This window comes from Schistocerca gregaria, chromosome 6, assembly GCF_023897955.1.
Source record: "Schistocerca gregaria isolate iqSchGreg1 chromosome 6, iqSchGreg1.2, whole genome shotgun sequence".
Classification (NCBI taxonomy): Eukaryota; Metazoa; Arthropoda; class Insecta; order Orthoptera; family Acrididae; genus Schistocerca; species Schistocerca gregaria.
The window spans coordinates 587046732-587062240 of record NC_064925.1 but is presented as its reverse complement, the minus strand read 5'-3'; positions in this window follow the sequence as shown (position 1 = coordinate 587062240).

Genomic DNA, 15509 nt, shown 5'->3' with positions numbered 1-15509 from the left:
AGGAACCAAAGCCGTCTAAAAAGTCAATAATCGATAACAAAATCATAAATTGTACTGCTTCGTACTGGCTATCACATCAATTTAGAAGCTTCTTCTGTGTTCTGTTATGGTGCTTTTAGTGTCTCCACATACCGCAGCACGCGACATAGCTTTGCACACGATACATGTAACCATTTAAGAGAGAAGAGCGGGCAATATGACGATCTGGCACTAAGTCGATTCGATAGCAAATGTCGAAAACGGGCGGATTTCTCAGGTTTCCACTATATACGAAGACTTTTCACATTCCCCCGTGCAACGCAGCTCCTAGACATCCTTTCATGCAATATCGTAAGGTCGTAGCTCATGTAAAAGGAACCATGTTTCCACTATATATGAACACTTTTCACATTCCCCCGTGCAACGCAGCTCCTAGACATCCTTTCATGCAATATCGTAAGGTCGTAGCTCATGTCAAAGGAACCAATGCCGTCTAAGAAGTCAATAATCGATAACTAAAACTACAATAGTACTGCTTCGTACTGGCTATCACATCAACTTAGAAGCTTCTTATGTGATCCATTATGGTCCTTTTAGTGTCTCCGCATACCGCAGCACGCGACATAGCTTTGCACACGATAAATGTAACCGTTTCAGAGAGAACAGCGGCCAAGATGACGATCTGGCATTAAGTCGAATCGATAGCAAATAACGAAAACGGGCGAATTTCACAAGTTTTCACTACATATCAACACTTTTCACATTCTCCCGTGCAAGGCGGCTGCTAGACTTCCCTTCCTGCAAAATCTGATGGTCGTAGCTCATGTCCAAGGCACCAAAGCCGTCTAAAAAAGGCAATAATCGATAACTGAAACTTGAATTGTACTGCTTCGTACTGGCTATCACATTAACTTAGGTGCTTCTTTTGTATTATATTATGGTGCTTTTCGTGTCTCCACATACCGCAGCACGCGACATAGCATTGCACACGATAAATGTAACCATTTCAGAGAGAAGAACCGTTAATATGACGATCTGGCATTAAGTCGATTCGATAGCAAATGACGAAAACGGGCAGATTTCTCAGGTTTTCACTACATATGAACACCTTTCACATTCCCCTGTGCAACGCGGCTGCTATACCTACCTTCATACAAAATCTTAAGGTACTAGCTCATGTCCAAGGCACCAAAGCCGTCTAAAAAGTCAATAATCGATAACTAAAACTTGAAATGTACGGCTTCGTACTGGCTATCACATCAACTTAAATGCTTCTCCTATGTTCCATTATGGTGCTTTTAGTGTCTAGGCATTCCGCAGCAGGCGAGATAGCTTTGCACACGATAAATGTGACCGTTCAAGAGAGAAGAGCGGCCAATATGAAGATCTGGCATTAGGTCGATTCGATAGCAAATAACGAAAATCGGCGGATTTCTCAGGTTTTTACAACATATGAACACTTTTCACATTCTCTCTTGCAACGTGGCTGCTAGACCTCCGTTCATGCAAAATCTTAAGGTCTTAGCTCATGTCCAAGGCACCAAAGCCGTCTAAAAAGGCAATAATCGATAACTAAAACTTGAAATGTACGGCTAAGTACTTTCTATCACATCAACTTAAATGCTTCTCCTATGTTCCATTATGGTGCTTTTAGTGTCCAGGCATTCCGCAGCCCGCAACATAGGTTTGCACACGATAAATGTAACCATTTCAGAGAGAAGGGCGGCAAATTTGACGATATGGCATTAAATCGATTCGATAGCAAATGACGAAAACGGGCGGATTTCTCAGGTGTTTAATATATATGAGCACTTTTCACATTCTGTCGTGCAACGTGGCTGCGAGACCTCCCTTCATGCAAAATCTTAAGGTCCTAGCTCATGTCCAAGGCACCAAGGCCGTCTAAAAAAGGCAATAATCGATAACTAAAACTTGAGTTGTACTGCTTCGTACTGGCTATCACATCAACTTAGATGCTTCTTTTGTTTTATATTATGGTGCTTTTACTGTTTCCACATACCGCAGCACGCGACATAGCTTTGCACACGATAAATGTAACCATTTCAGAGAGAAGAGCGGCCAATAAGACGATCTGGCATTAGGTCGATTCGATAGAAATAACGAAAACGGGCGGATTTCTCAGCTTTTCACTACATACGAAACTTTTCACATCACCCCGTGCAACGTGGCTGCTAGGATTCCCTTCATGCAAAATCTTCATGTCGTAGCTCATGTCCAATGCACCAAAGCCGTCTAAAAAGTCAATAATCGATAACTAAAACTTGAATTTTACTGCTACGTGCTGGCTTTCACATCAACTTAGAAGCTTCTTCTGTGTTCTAACACATCAACTTAGAAATTTCTTCTGTGTTCTGTTATGGTGCTTTTAGTGTCTCCTCATACCGCAGCACGCGACATAGGTTTGCACACGATAAATGTAACCGTTTCAGAGAGAAGAGCGTCCAATATGACGATCTGGCATTAAGTCGATTCGATAGCAAATAAAGAAAACGGGCGAATTCCTCAGGTTTTTACAACATATGAACACTTTTCACATTCTATCGTGCAACGTGGCTGCTAGACCTCCCTTCATGCAAAATCTTAAGGTCATAGCTCATGTCCAATGCACCAAAGCCGTCTAAAAAGTCAATAATCGATAACTAAAAGTTGAATTACACTGCTTCGCACTGGCTATCACATCAACATAGAAGCTTCTTCTGTGTTCTATTATGGTGCTTTTAGTGTCTCCACATACCACAGCAAGCGACATAGCATTGCACACGATAAATGTAACCATTTCAGAGAGAAGAACCGTCAATATGACGATCTCGCATTAAGTCGATTCGATAGCAAATAACGAAAACGGGCGGATTTCTCAGGTTTTTACAACATATGAACACTTTTCACATTGTCTCGTGCAACGTGGCTGCTAGACCTCCCTTCATGCAAAATCTTAAGGTCCTAGCTCATGTCCAATGCACCAAAGCCGTCTAAAAAGTCAATAATCGATAACTAAAACTTGAAATGTACGGCTAAGTACTTTCTATCACATCAACTTAGATGCTTCTTCTGTGTTCTATTATGGTGCTTTTAGTGTTCAGGCATTCCGCAGCTCGCGACATAGGTTTGCACACTATAAATGTAACCGTTTCAGAGAGAATACCGGCCAATATGACGATCTGGCATTAAGTCGATTCGATAGCATATGACGAAAACGGGCGGATTTCTCAGGTTTTCACTACATATGAACAATTTTCACATTCCCCCGTGCAACGCGGCTGCTAGACCTCCCTTCATGCAGGGTCGTAAGGTCGTAGCTCATGTCCAAGGCACCAGAATCGTCTAAAAATTCAATAATCGATAACTAAAACTTTAATTGTACTGCTTCGTATTAGCTATCACATCAACTTAGAAGCTTCTTCTGTGTTCTATTATGATGCTTTTAGTGTCTCTGCATACCGCAGCACGCGACATAGCTTTGCACACGATAAATATAACGGTTTCAGAGAGAATAGCGGGCACTATGACGATCTGGCGTTAAGTCGATTCGATAGCAAATGACGAAACATAGGTGGATATCTCAGGTTTTTACTGTATTTGAACACTTTTCAAATTCCCCCGTGCAACGCAGCTGCTAGACCTCCCTTCCTGCAAATTCTTATGGTCCTAGCTCATGTCCAAGGCACCAAAGCCATATAAAAATCAATAATGGATAAATAAAACTTGAAATCTACTGCTTCGTAATTTCTATCACATCAACTTAGAAGCTTCATGTGTGTTCTATTATGGTGTTTTTAGTGTCTCCGCTTACCTTAGCACGAGACATTGCTTTGCACACGATAAATATAACCGTTTCAGAGAGAAGAGCGGCCAATATGACGATCTGGCATTAAGTCGATTCGATAACAAATGACGAAAACGGACGGATTTCTCAGGTTTTTACTACATATGAACACTATTCACATTCTCCAGTGCAACTCGGCTGCTAGTCCTCCTTTCATGCAAAATGTTAAGGTCCTAGCTCATGACCAAGTCACAAAAGCCAGCTCCCCCCAGGAGGCTCGCGGTCCTTTCGTGAGTACGTGCGTGGCGAGCACGGGGCCCCGAGCTATTGCAGCCTTCCTTCTTTTTCCGGGCTGCATTTCCTTTCCCTTCCCCTCCTTTCCTGTCCTTCATCCTTCCCTCCGACCTCTCCTCTCCCTCTCTTGGTGTCCCTACTTATGGTGTCACTCCTTATGTTGGCCCGGCAATTCTCCTGGTTCTGTTGACCTTGCAATTCGGCCTTGTTCTGTAATTCCTTCATCCTTTTGGTATTCTCTGGTCCCCTCTGGGGTTTGACCTCCATCACTAAATTTTCTTCCGTAGTGTGAGCCATTTGGGGAAGAGCACCTTACCTAGTGTCTCCGGCGTGTGCCATCATCATTGATTCCATCGTTTCCTTTACGTCGTTGTTTGACGCTAGGGTCCATAGCCAGCACGGTAGCCAGCCCGTGTGGTGGGGTCGCTATGTACCCTTTTGGTTGAGCCCCCTGAAAACACACTGATCACACGTCTGATACCTGAGCTGTGACCTCCTCATGTAAGCCTAGGAGTGGTTGCTTGTCGTCCTGGAGCATCGGAACTCCCAGCAATGGCCGCCGTGCCAGACGGCCCTTGCTGTGGCTGGGTGGCGCCCATGAGGAGAGCCCCTGATCGGAGTGGGTGGTATCAGGGCGGACACTATGCTCATGAAACGCATAAGAGTCCACAACTCTGCCCGTTCTCCGGCCATCTCTTTGACTGGAAAAGATTCTTCACGTGCTGCTTCCTCTGCCCCTTCCGCCTTCCCTTCCGTGGCTACCCCCTGGGAGGAGGGCCAGGCTCGTCGGCTGGGGAGGAAACCTTTCCCTCGCTATCTGTTTTGCGCCAGAACTGATGGGGATACTTTTACTCATACGAAACCTATGTTTTTTGTTGAACACATCGAAGACAAGTTTGGCGAGGTGGACTCTATCAGCAAGATGCGGTCTGGGTCGCTGTTGATTAAAACCACTTTAGCTACCCAGTCTGCAGCTCTCCGTGCCTGTACCCATCTTGGTACGATTCCTGTGTCAATTACCCCACACCAGTCTTTGAACATGGTGCAAGGTGTAATTTTCCATAGAGACCTCCTCCTTCAATCTGATGAGGAACTTCGGGACAATCTAAGCCGGCGGGGGGTTCACTTTGTTCGGCGGGTTCAGAGGGGTCCGAAGGACAACCGCGTTGACACTGGTGCCTTTATCTTGGCCTTTGAAGGGGACACCCTCCCTGAGAAGGTCAAGATTATGGTCTATCGGTGTGACGTGAAGCCATACATCCCACCACCTATGCGATGTTTCAAGTGTTTGCGTTTTGGCCACATGTCTTCGCGCTGTTCGCAGGCCCCCCTCTGTGGTGACTGTGGACATCCGTTCCATGAGGGAAGTTCCTGTGTTCCCCCTCCTGTGTGCGTAAATTGTCGTGGAAATCATTCTTCACGGTCACTGGATTGCCCAGTGTATCAGAAAGAGAAAAAGATACAGGAGTATAAGACTCTTGATCGTCTCACCTATACCGAGGCCCGTAAAAAGTATACACGCCTTCATCCAGTGACCCTGACAACTAGTTATGCTTCAGCAGTATCTTCACCCCCTCCTCCTCATTCCTTACCCCAGTCCCGAACCCCTTTCCTCCCCCCTCCCCCTGCGGTTCCCACACCATCCCCCCCGGGCTCCGCTTCCTCTCCCCGGCTGGAGAAGTGTCCTGCTTCTTCGGCGTCTGCCGGTCATGGGCGCCCCTCGCGGGATCCCCCTTCCCGGCACCTTCCAGGCCAAAGGTCTGCTGCCACGCGGCCACCACGAGAACCACGGTCTGCGGGCCCCCAGATCGCCCGCTCTCTTTCTGTTCCCGATCTTGCTGTGGCTGGCTCCATTTTGTTGCACAGCCCTCGACGATCCCATACAGAAAGAAAGAAGAAGCACAAGTCCCGGGACAAGGAGTCTCTGGTATCGCCAGAGGTCTCGTCCCCATCTTCACAACCTAACTCTGACCTGTTATTCATGGATGTCGCCCCCTCCTTGTCGGTGACGGGTGGTGACCCACCGGCATGACTGACATTAGCCTGTTCACCCCCCAATTGACTCATCGTTCTTTGGCTATCCAATGGAACTGTAATGGCTATTACCGTCACCTACCGGAGTTGCAATCTCTTCTTTCGTTTTACTCTGCGGCTTGTGTGGTTCTACAAGAAACTCATTTTACTGGTGGTCACTCACCAACCCTCCGTGGCTTCCGTGCTTTCTGTCGAAATCGGGTCGGCCCCCTACGGGCGTCTGGCGGAGTTTGCACGTTGGTCCGAACGGACATTGCCAGCACGTGGATTCCTCTCCAAACTACATTGGAAGCAGTTGCTGTTGGGATCCACCTGGACTCTGGAGTCACAATTTGCAATCTGTATCTCCCTCCTGACAGAACTCCTACACCTGCCTCCTTAAGTGCCCTCCTTCAGCAACTTCCTCCTCCCTTCCTTATACTTGGCGATTTTAATGCACATCATCCCTTGTGGGGCAGTGCATTTCCATCTAGTCGGGGTCATCTCATTGACCAGTTTATTACCGACCACGACTTGTGCCTTCTTAACGATGGCTCCCCTACCCATTTCAGTGCCGGTCATGGTAGCTTTTCTGCCATTGATCTTTCTCTCTCTTCTCCCTCCCTCCTCCCTTCCCTACAATGGTCACCGCACGACGACCTTTGCGATAGTGACCACTTCCCATTGATTCTCTCGCTTCCTTCCCGCTCCCCCATGGACAGATCACCTCGTTGGTCCTTCCAACGTGCCAATTGGCCTCTGTATACTGCACAGGTCGTTTTTTCTCCCTCATTGTCAGATGGTATTGATGATGTCATACGTGACATGTCTGACGCGATTGTTCACGCTGCTAGCCTTGCTATCCCGCGCTCATCTGGACCATTTCGCCGCCGGCAGGTCCCTTGGTGGAGTTCGGACATTGCCGTTGCCATCCGTGATCGCCGTCGAGCTTTGCAACACCTTAAGAGGCATCCATCCGTTGCCAATCTTATTACCTTTAAACGCCTTCGCGCAAGGGCCCGTTACTTAATCAAACGGACCAAACGGATGTGTTGGGAACGCTTTGTTTCTTCCCTCGGTTCTGCTGTCCCTCTGTCGCGGGTATGGGCTACACTTCGCTCTCTCCAAGGTTGCCATCGGCAGTCTACCCTCCCGGGTCTTCACCTCCCGGATGGCCTTTGCACGGACCCGTTGATTCTCGCGGAACACCTTGCGACCCATTTTGCAACAGCGTCGGCATCAGCCTCCTATCCGGCTGCTTTCCTTCCCCAGAAACAGCGGGCCGAAGCTTCCGCCTTATGTTTTACCCCCAGCCAGTGAGAATCATACAACGACGCTTTTACTGAATGGGAACTTCTTTCCGCACTCTCCTCTTCTCATGATACGGCCCCTGGCCCAGACTTCATTCATAACCAACTGCTTCAACATCTCAGTGCTCCACAACAGCGACATCTTCTCCGGGTATTTAACCGTATTTGGCTCCAGGGTGACTTCCCTTCTCAATGGAGGGATAGCATCGTGGTTCCCGTCATTAAGCCCGGTAAGAACCCCCTGTTCGTCGACAGCTATCGGCCAATTAGTCTGACAAACGTTGTTTGTAAGTTACTTGAACGGATGGTAGCCCGTTGGCTCACTTGGGTCCTCGAATCTCGGCGTCTGTTGTCCTCTTACCAGTGTGGCTTCCGAGAGGGACGGTCTCCGATCGATCATTTACTTCGCTTGGAATCCGCAGTTCGGCAGGCCTTTTCCCAGCGCCGCCATTTGGTTGCTGTATTTTTCGACCTTCGCAAGGCCTATGATACGGCTTGGCGCCATCATATCTTACTTACATTTCATGAGTGGGGTCTTCGGGGCCCACTCCCGATTTTTATCCGCCAGTTCTTGTTTCATCGTTCGTTTAGGGTTAGGGTTGGTACAGTTTTAAGTTCTCCGCGAACCCAGGAGAATGGCATCCCTCAGGGTTCCGTATTGAGTGTACTTCTGTTCCTCATTGCTATAGATGGACTTGTGGCCTCCGTCGGTCCTTTGGTCACTCCTGCTCTGTATGTGGATGATTTCTGCATTTGGGTTAGTTCCTCTTCGATGGCCGCTGCAGAGCGTCAGCTCCAGGGTGCTATACGGTGTGCCTCTGCATGGACCATCTCACACGGATTTCAGTTTTCTCCTTTAAAATCGCGAGTGGTCCACTTTTGTCGCCGTGTGACAGTCCACCCCAATCCAGAGCTCTATCTCAATGCACAACGATTACCTGTGGTCCCACAGTTTCGTTTCCTTGGCCTTCTTTTCGACAACAAGCTCACTTGGCTGCCTCATATCAGACGCCTGAAGATAGGATGTTTCCGTAAACTAAACGTCCTTCGCTTCCTTGCCCACACCTCTTGGGGTGCTGACCGTTCCACTCTCCTCCACCTTTATCGGGCCTTAGTGTTGTCTCGCTTGGACTATGGTTGTCAAGTTTACGGTTCAGCTGCCCCTTCTACATTGCACCTCTTGGATCCGGTCCACCATCGTGGTATCCGTTTGGCCATCGGTGCCTTCCCGACTAGCCCTGTAGATAGTCTCCTGGTTGAGGCTGGGATCCCCCCCCTTTCCGTTCGGCGCTCCCAGCTTCTGGTTTCGTATGCAATCGCTGTCCGTTCCTCTCCCACTCATCCTTCCTATTCTATCCTGTTCCCTGCCCAAGGAAGTCGCCCACCTGACTCCCGCCCTCGGGCGGGTTTACCGGTTGGGTTCCGCCTAGCGTCTCTTCGCCGTGATTTTCAGCTTCCTTCCTTTTCCTGTATCCCACGTTCCCTCCCCAACACACCTCCTTGGTTAGTTCCTCGGCCCCGAGTTCGAATGGATCTCTGCCGAGGTCCGAAAGATTCCGTTCCCCCGATGGTGTTCCGTTGTTTTTTCCGCCGCATTTTATCTGAGTTTCGGGATGCTGTTGTTTTTTACACTGATGGCTCTAAATCTGCTGATCGTGTGGGCTATGCCTTCACCTCCTCTGTAGGCATGGAAAATCATCTCCTGCCAAATGCATGTGGGGTGTTCACTGCGGAATTGATGGCGGTCTCCCGGGCCCTGGCCTTTATTAAACAGTCCAAGCTCAATCGCGTTTTGTTATGTACAGACTCAATGAGTGGCCTTCAGGCACTTGACCAGTGTTTCTCCCGTCATCCCTTGGTCTCCTCCATCCATGACCATCTCGCTGATCTCCACCATGCTGCTTGTTCTGTTAGCTTCCTTTGGGTCCCTGGCCATGTGGGCATCCAAGGAAATGAGCTTGCTGATCGTTTGGCTGGGGGAGCAGTCACTTACCCCCCATTCCCTGTCACCCCTCCTGTGGCGGATTTACGGCTTCATCTCAAATCCCACTTTGCGCAATCATGGGCCACATCCTGGGAGGCTACCTCCTTGTCTAATAAACTTCGTACGATTAAGGTGACACCTGTCCCATGGCGTTCTTCCTTACGCCTCTCGCGAAAGGACTCAACCACCCTCTGTCGTCTTCGCATCGGCCATACCAGGCTGACCCATGGTTTTCTTTTGCGTGGTGAGCCACCCCCACTTTGTGGTTGTGGAGCTTTCCAGTCAGTGGCCCACATTTTGGTGGAATGCCCCCTTCTTTTAGCTCTGCGTACTAAGTACAGACTTCCCTGCACTTTACCCTTAATATTAGCAGACGATTCCCGGATGGTTGAACTGGTTCTCAGTTTCATCCGTGAAAGTGGTTTTTATTCTCAGTTTTAAGGATTTTCATCTCCCTCTGGAGTAGGGGCAGGGCGGTGAGGGTTGGGATGTCTCCCACTGTAGGCTGTGCTTGGAGATTCCTGACTCCCCTCCCTGGCCATGTTCCTTCTTTTTCCCTTTTACTGTTTTTATCGCCTTTTATGTTTGTTTAATCCCTTTTACAATCCGCCCTTTTACACTCTGGCGGTTGAACGCTTTTAAATAGCATGTGGTCTTGCTTGTACTGCTTCACAGGTGGGATATTTCCTCTCTTGAGTTTGCCCATTTACTGACTTCCCTCCTTGTGTTTTTATCATTGACGACACAACTGCACTTTCTTAGCCTTTTACCTTTTACCTTTATCGTTTTTGACTCTTCTGAGCTGTCCCTCTGTCGGAACTGACCGTCTTTGTAACAAGGGACTGATGACTTTGCTGTTTGGTCCCTTCAACCCCAATCAACCAACCAACCAACCAACAAAAGCCAGCTAAAAAGTCAATAATCTATAACTAAAACTTGAATTGTACTACTTCTTACTGGCTATTACATCAACTTAGAAGCTTCATCTGTGTTCTACTATGGTGCTTCTAGTGTCTCCGCATACCGCAGCACGCGACATAGCTTTGCAGACGATAAATGTAACCGTTTCAGATAGAAGAGCGGCCAATGTGACAATCTGGCTTTAAATCGATTCGATAACAAATGACGAAAACGGACGGATTTCTCAGGTTTTTACTACATATGAATACTTTTCACATTCTCCCGTGCAACTCGGCTGCTGGTCCTCCTTCCATGCAAAATGTTAAGGTCCTAGCTCATGTCCAAGGCACCAAAGCCAGCTAAAAATTCAATAATCTTTAACTAAAACTTGAATTGTACTACTTCTCACTTGCTATTACATCAACATAGAGGCTTCATCTGTGTTCTACTATGGTGCTTTTAGTGTCCCCGCATACCGCAGCACGCGACATAGCTTTGCAGACGATAAATGTAACCGTTTCAGACTGAAGTGCGGCCAATGTGACGATCTGGCTTCAAGTCGATTCGATAACAAATGACGAATACGGACGGATTTCTAGGTTTTTACTACATATGAACACTTTTCACATTCTCCAGTGCAACTCGGCTGCTAGTCCTCCTTTCATGCAGAATCTTAAAGTCCTAGCTCATGTCCAAGGCACCAAAGCCAGCTAAAAAGTCAATAATCGATACCTAAAACTTGAATTGGACTACTTCTTACTGGCTATTACATCAACTTAGAACCTTCATCTGTGTTCTACTATGGTGCTTTTAGTGTCTCCGCATACCGCAGCACGCGACATAGCTTTGCAGACAATAAGTACAATCGATTCAGAGGGAAGAGCGACCAATGTGACGATCTGGTTTTAAGTCGATTCGATAACAAATGACGAATACGGACGGATTTCTCAGGTTTTTACTACATATGAACACTTTTCACATTCTCCCGTGCAACGCCGCTGCCAGTCCTCAATTCATGCAGATTCTTAAGGTCCTAGCTCATGTCCAAGGGCCAAAGCCAGCTAAAAAGTCCATAATCGATACCTAAAACTTGAATTGTACTACTTCTTACAGGCTATTACATTTAATTAGATGCTTCATCTGTGTTTTACTATGGTGGTTTTAGTGTCTCCGCAAACCGCAGCACACGTCATAGTATTGCAGACGATAAGTACAACCATTTCAGAGAGAAGAGCGACCAATGTGACGATCTGGCTTTAAGTCGATTCGATAACAAATGACGAATACGGACGGATTTCTCAGGTTTTTACTACATATGAACACTTTTCACATTCTCCCGTGCAACTCGGCTGCCAGTCCTCTTTCATGCAGATTCTTAAGGTCCTAGCTCATGTCCAAGGCGGCAAAGCCAGCTAAAAAGTCCATAATCGATTCCTAAAACTTGAATTGTACTACTTCTTACAGGCTATTACATTTAATTAGATGCTTCATCTGCGTTTTACTATGGTGGTTTTAGTGTCCCTACATACCGCAGCACGCGACATAGCTTTGCAGACGATAAGTACAACCGTTTCAGAGAGAAGAGAGGCCAATGTGCCGATTTGGCTTTAAGTCGATTCGATAACAAATGACAAAAACGGACGGATTTCTCAGGTTTTTACTACATATGAACACTTTTCACATTCTCCCGTGCAACTCGGCTGCTAGTTCTCCTTACATGCAGAATCTTAAGGTCCTAGCTCATGTCCAAGGAACCAAAGCCAGCTAAAAAGTCAATAATCGATACCTAAAACTTGAATTGTACTACTTCTTACTGGCTATTACATCAACTTAGAACCTTCATCTGTGTTCTACTATGGTGCTAATAGTGTCTCCGCATACCGCAGCACGCGACATAGCTTTGCAGACGATAAGTACAATCGTTTCAGAGAGAAGAGCGACCAATGTGACGATCTGGCTTTAAGTCGATTCGATAACAAATGACGAAAAGGGACAGATTTCTCAGGTTTTTACTACATATGAACACTTCCCACATTCTCCCGTGCAACTCGGCTGCTGGTCCTCCTTTCATGCAAAATGTTAAGGTCCTAGCTCATATCCAAGGCACCAAGGAAGTGTAAAAAGTCAATAATCGATACCTCAAACGTGAATTGTATCACTTCTCACTTGCTATTACATCAACATAGAAGCTTCATCTGTGTTCTACTATGGTGCTTTTAGTGTCCCCGCATACCGCAGCACGAGACATAGCTTTGCAGACGATAAATGTAACCGTTTCAGACTGAAGTGCGGCCAATGTGACGATCTGGCTTCAAGTCGATTCGATAACAAATGACGAAAACGGACGGATTTCTCAGGTTTTTACTACATATGAACACTTTTCACATTCTCCCGTGCAACGCGGCTGCTAGTCCTCCTTTCATGCAATATCTTAAGGTCCTACCTCATGTCCAAGGCACCAAAGAAGGTTAAAAAGTCAATAATCGATAACAAAAACTTGAATTGTACTACTTCTTACTGGCTATTACATCAACTTAGATGCTTCATCTGTGTTCTACTATGGTGCTTCTAGTGTCTCCGCATACCGCAGCACGCGACATAGCTTTGCAGACGATAAATGTAACCGTTTCAGATAGAAGAGCGGCCAATGTGACAATCTGGCTTTAAATCGATTCGATAACAAATGACGAAAACGGACGGATTTCTCAGGTTTTTACTACATATGAATACTTTTCACATTCTCCCGTGCAACTCGGCTGCTGGTCCTCCTTCCATGCAAAATGTTAAGGTCCTAGCTCATGTCCAAGGCACCAAAGCCAGCTAAAAATTCAATAATCTTTAACTAAAACTTGAATTGTACTACTTCTCACTTGCTATTACATCAACATAGAGGCTTCATCTGTGTTCTACTATGGTGCTTTTAGTGTCCCCGCATACCGCAGCACGCGACATAGCTTTGCAGACGATAAATGTAACCGTTTCAGACTGAAGTGCGGCCAATGTGACGATCTGGCTTCAAGTCGATTCGATAACAAATGACGAATACGGACGGATTTCTAGGTTTTTACTACATATGAACACTTTTCACATTCTCCAGTGCAACTCGGCTGCTAGTCCTCCTTTCATGCAGAATCTTAAAGTCCTAGCTCATGTCCAAGGCACCAAAGCCAGCTAAAAAGTCAATAATCGATACCTAAAACTTGAATTGTACTACTTCTTACAGGCTATTACATTTAATTAGATGCTTCATCTGTGTTTTACTATGGTGGTTTTAGTGTCTCCGCAAACCGCAGCACACGTCATAGTATTGCAGACGATAAGTACAACCATTTCAGAGAGAAGAGCGACCAATGTGACGATCTGGCTTTAAGTCGATTCGATAACAAATGACGAATACGGACGGATTTCTCAGGTTTTTACTACATATGAACACTTTTCACATTCTCCCGTGCAACTCGGCTGCCCGTCCTCCTTTCATGCAGATTCTTAAGGTCCTAGCTCATGTCCAAGGCGGCAAAGCCAGCTAAAAAGTCCATAATCGATTCCTAAAACTTGAATTGTACTACTTCTTACAGGCTATTACATTTAATTAGATGCTTCATCTGTGTTTTACTATGGTGGTTTTAGTGTCCCTACATACCGCAGCACGCGACATAGCTTTGCAGACGATAAGTACAACCGTTTCAGAGAGAAGAGAGGCCAATGTGCCGATTTGGCTTTAAGTCGATTCGATAACAAATGACAAAAACGGACGGATTTCTCAGGTTTTTACTACATATGAACACTTTTCACATTCTCCCGTGCAACTCGGCTGCTAGTTCTCCTTACATGCAGAATCTTAAGGTCCTAGCTCATGTCCAAGGAACCAAAGCCAGCTAAAAAGTCAATAATCGATACCTAAAACTTGAATTGTACTACTTCTTACTGGCTATTACATCAACTTAGAACCTTCATCTGTGTTCTACTATGGTGCTAATAGTGTCTCCGCATACCGCAGCACGCGACATAGCTTTGCAGACGATAAGTACAATCGTTTCAGAGAGAAGAGCGACCAATGTGACGATCTGGCTTTAAGTCGATTCGATAACAAATGACGAAAACGGACGGATTTCTCAGGTTTTTACTACATATGAACACTTCCCACATTCTCCCGTGCAACTCGGCTGCTGGTCCTCCTTTCATGCAAAATGTTAAGGTCCTAGCTCATATCCAAGGCACCAAGGAAGTGTAAAAAGTCAATAATCGATACCTCAAACGTGAATTGTATCACTTCTCACTTGCTATTACATCAACATGGAAGCTTCATCTGTGTTCTACTATGGTGCTTTTAGTGTCCCCGCATACCGCAGCACGAGACATAGCTTTGCAGACGATAAATGTAACCGTTTCAGACTGAAGTGCGGCCAATGTGACGATCTGGCTTCAAGTCGATTCGATAACAAATGACGAAAACGGACGGATTTCTCAGGTTTTTACTACATATGAACACTTTTCACATTCTCCCGTGCAACGCGGCTGCTAGTCCTCGTTTCATGCAATATCTTAAGGTCCTACCTCATGTCCAAGGCACCAAAGAAGGTTAAAAAGTCAATTATCGATAACAAAAACTTGAATTGTACTACTTCTTACTGGCTATTACATCAACTTAGATGCTTCATATGTGTTCCACTATGGTGCTTTTAGTGTCTCAGCATACCGCAGCACGCGACATAGCTTTGCAAACGATAAGTACAACCGTTTCAGACAGAAGGGCGACAACGTGACGATCTGGCTTTAAGTCGATTCGAAAACAAATGACGAAAACGGACGGATTTCCCAGGTTTTTACTACATATGAACACTTTTCACATTCTCCCGTGCAACTCGGCTGCCAGTCCTCCTTTCATGGAGATTCTTAAGTTCCTAGCTCATGTCCAAGGCGCCAAAGCGAGCTAAAAAGTCAATAATCGATACCTAAAACTTGAATTGGACTACTTCTTACTGGCTATTACATCAACTTAGAACCTTCATCTGTGTTCTACTATGGTGCTTTTAGTGTCTCCGCATACCGCAGCACGCGACATAGCTTTGCAGACGATACGTACAATCGTTTCAGAGAGAAGAGCGACCAATGTGACAATCTGGTTTAAAGTCAATTCGATAACAAATGACGAATACGGACGGATTTCTCAGGTTCTTACTACATATGAACACTTTTCACATTCTCCCGTGCAACTCGGCTGCCAGTCCTCCTTTCATGCAGAATC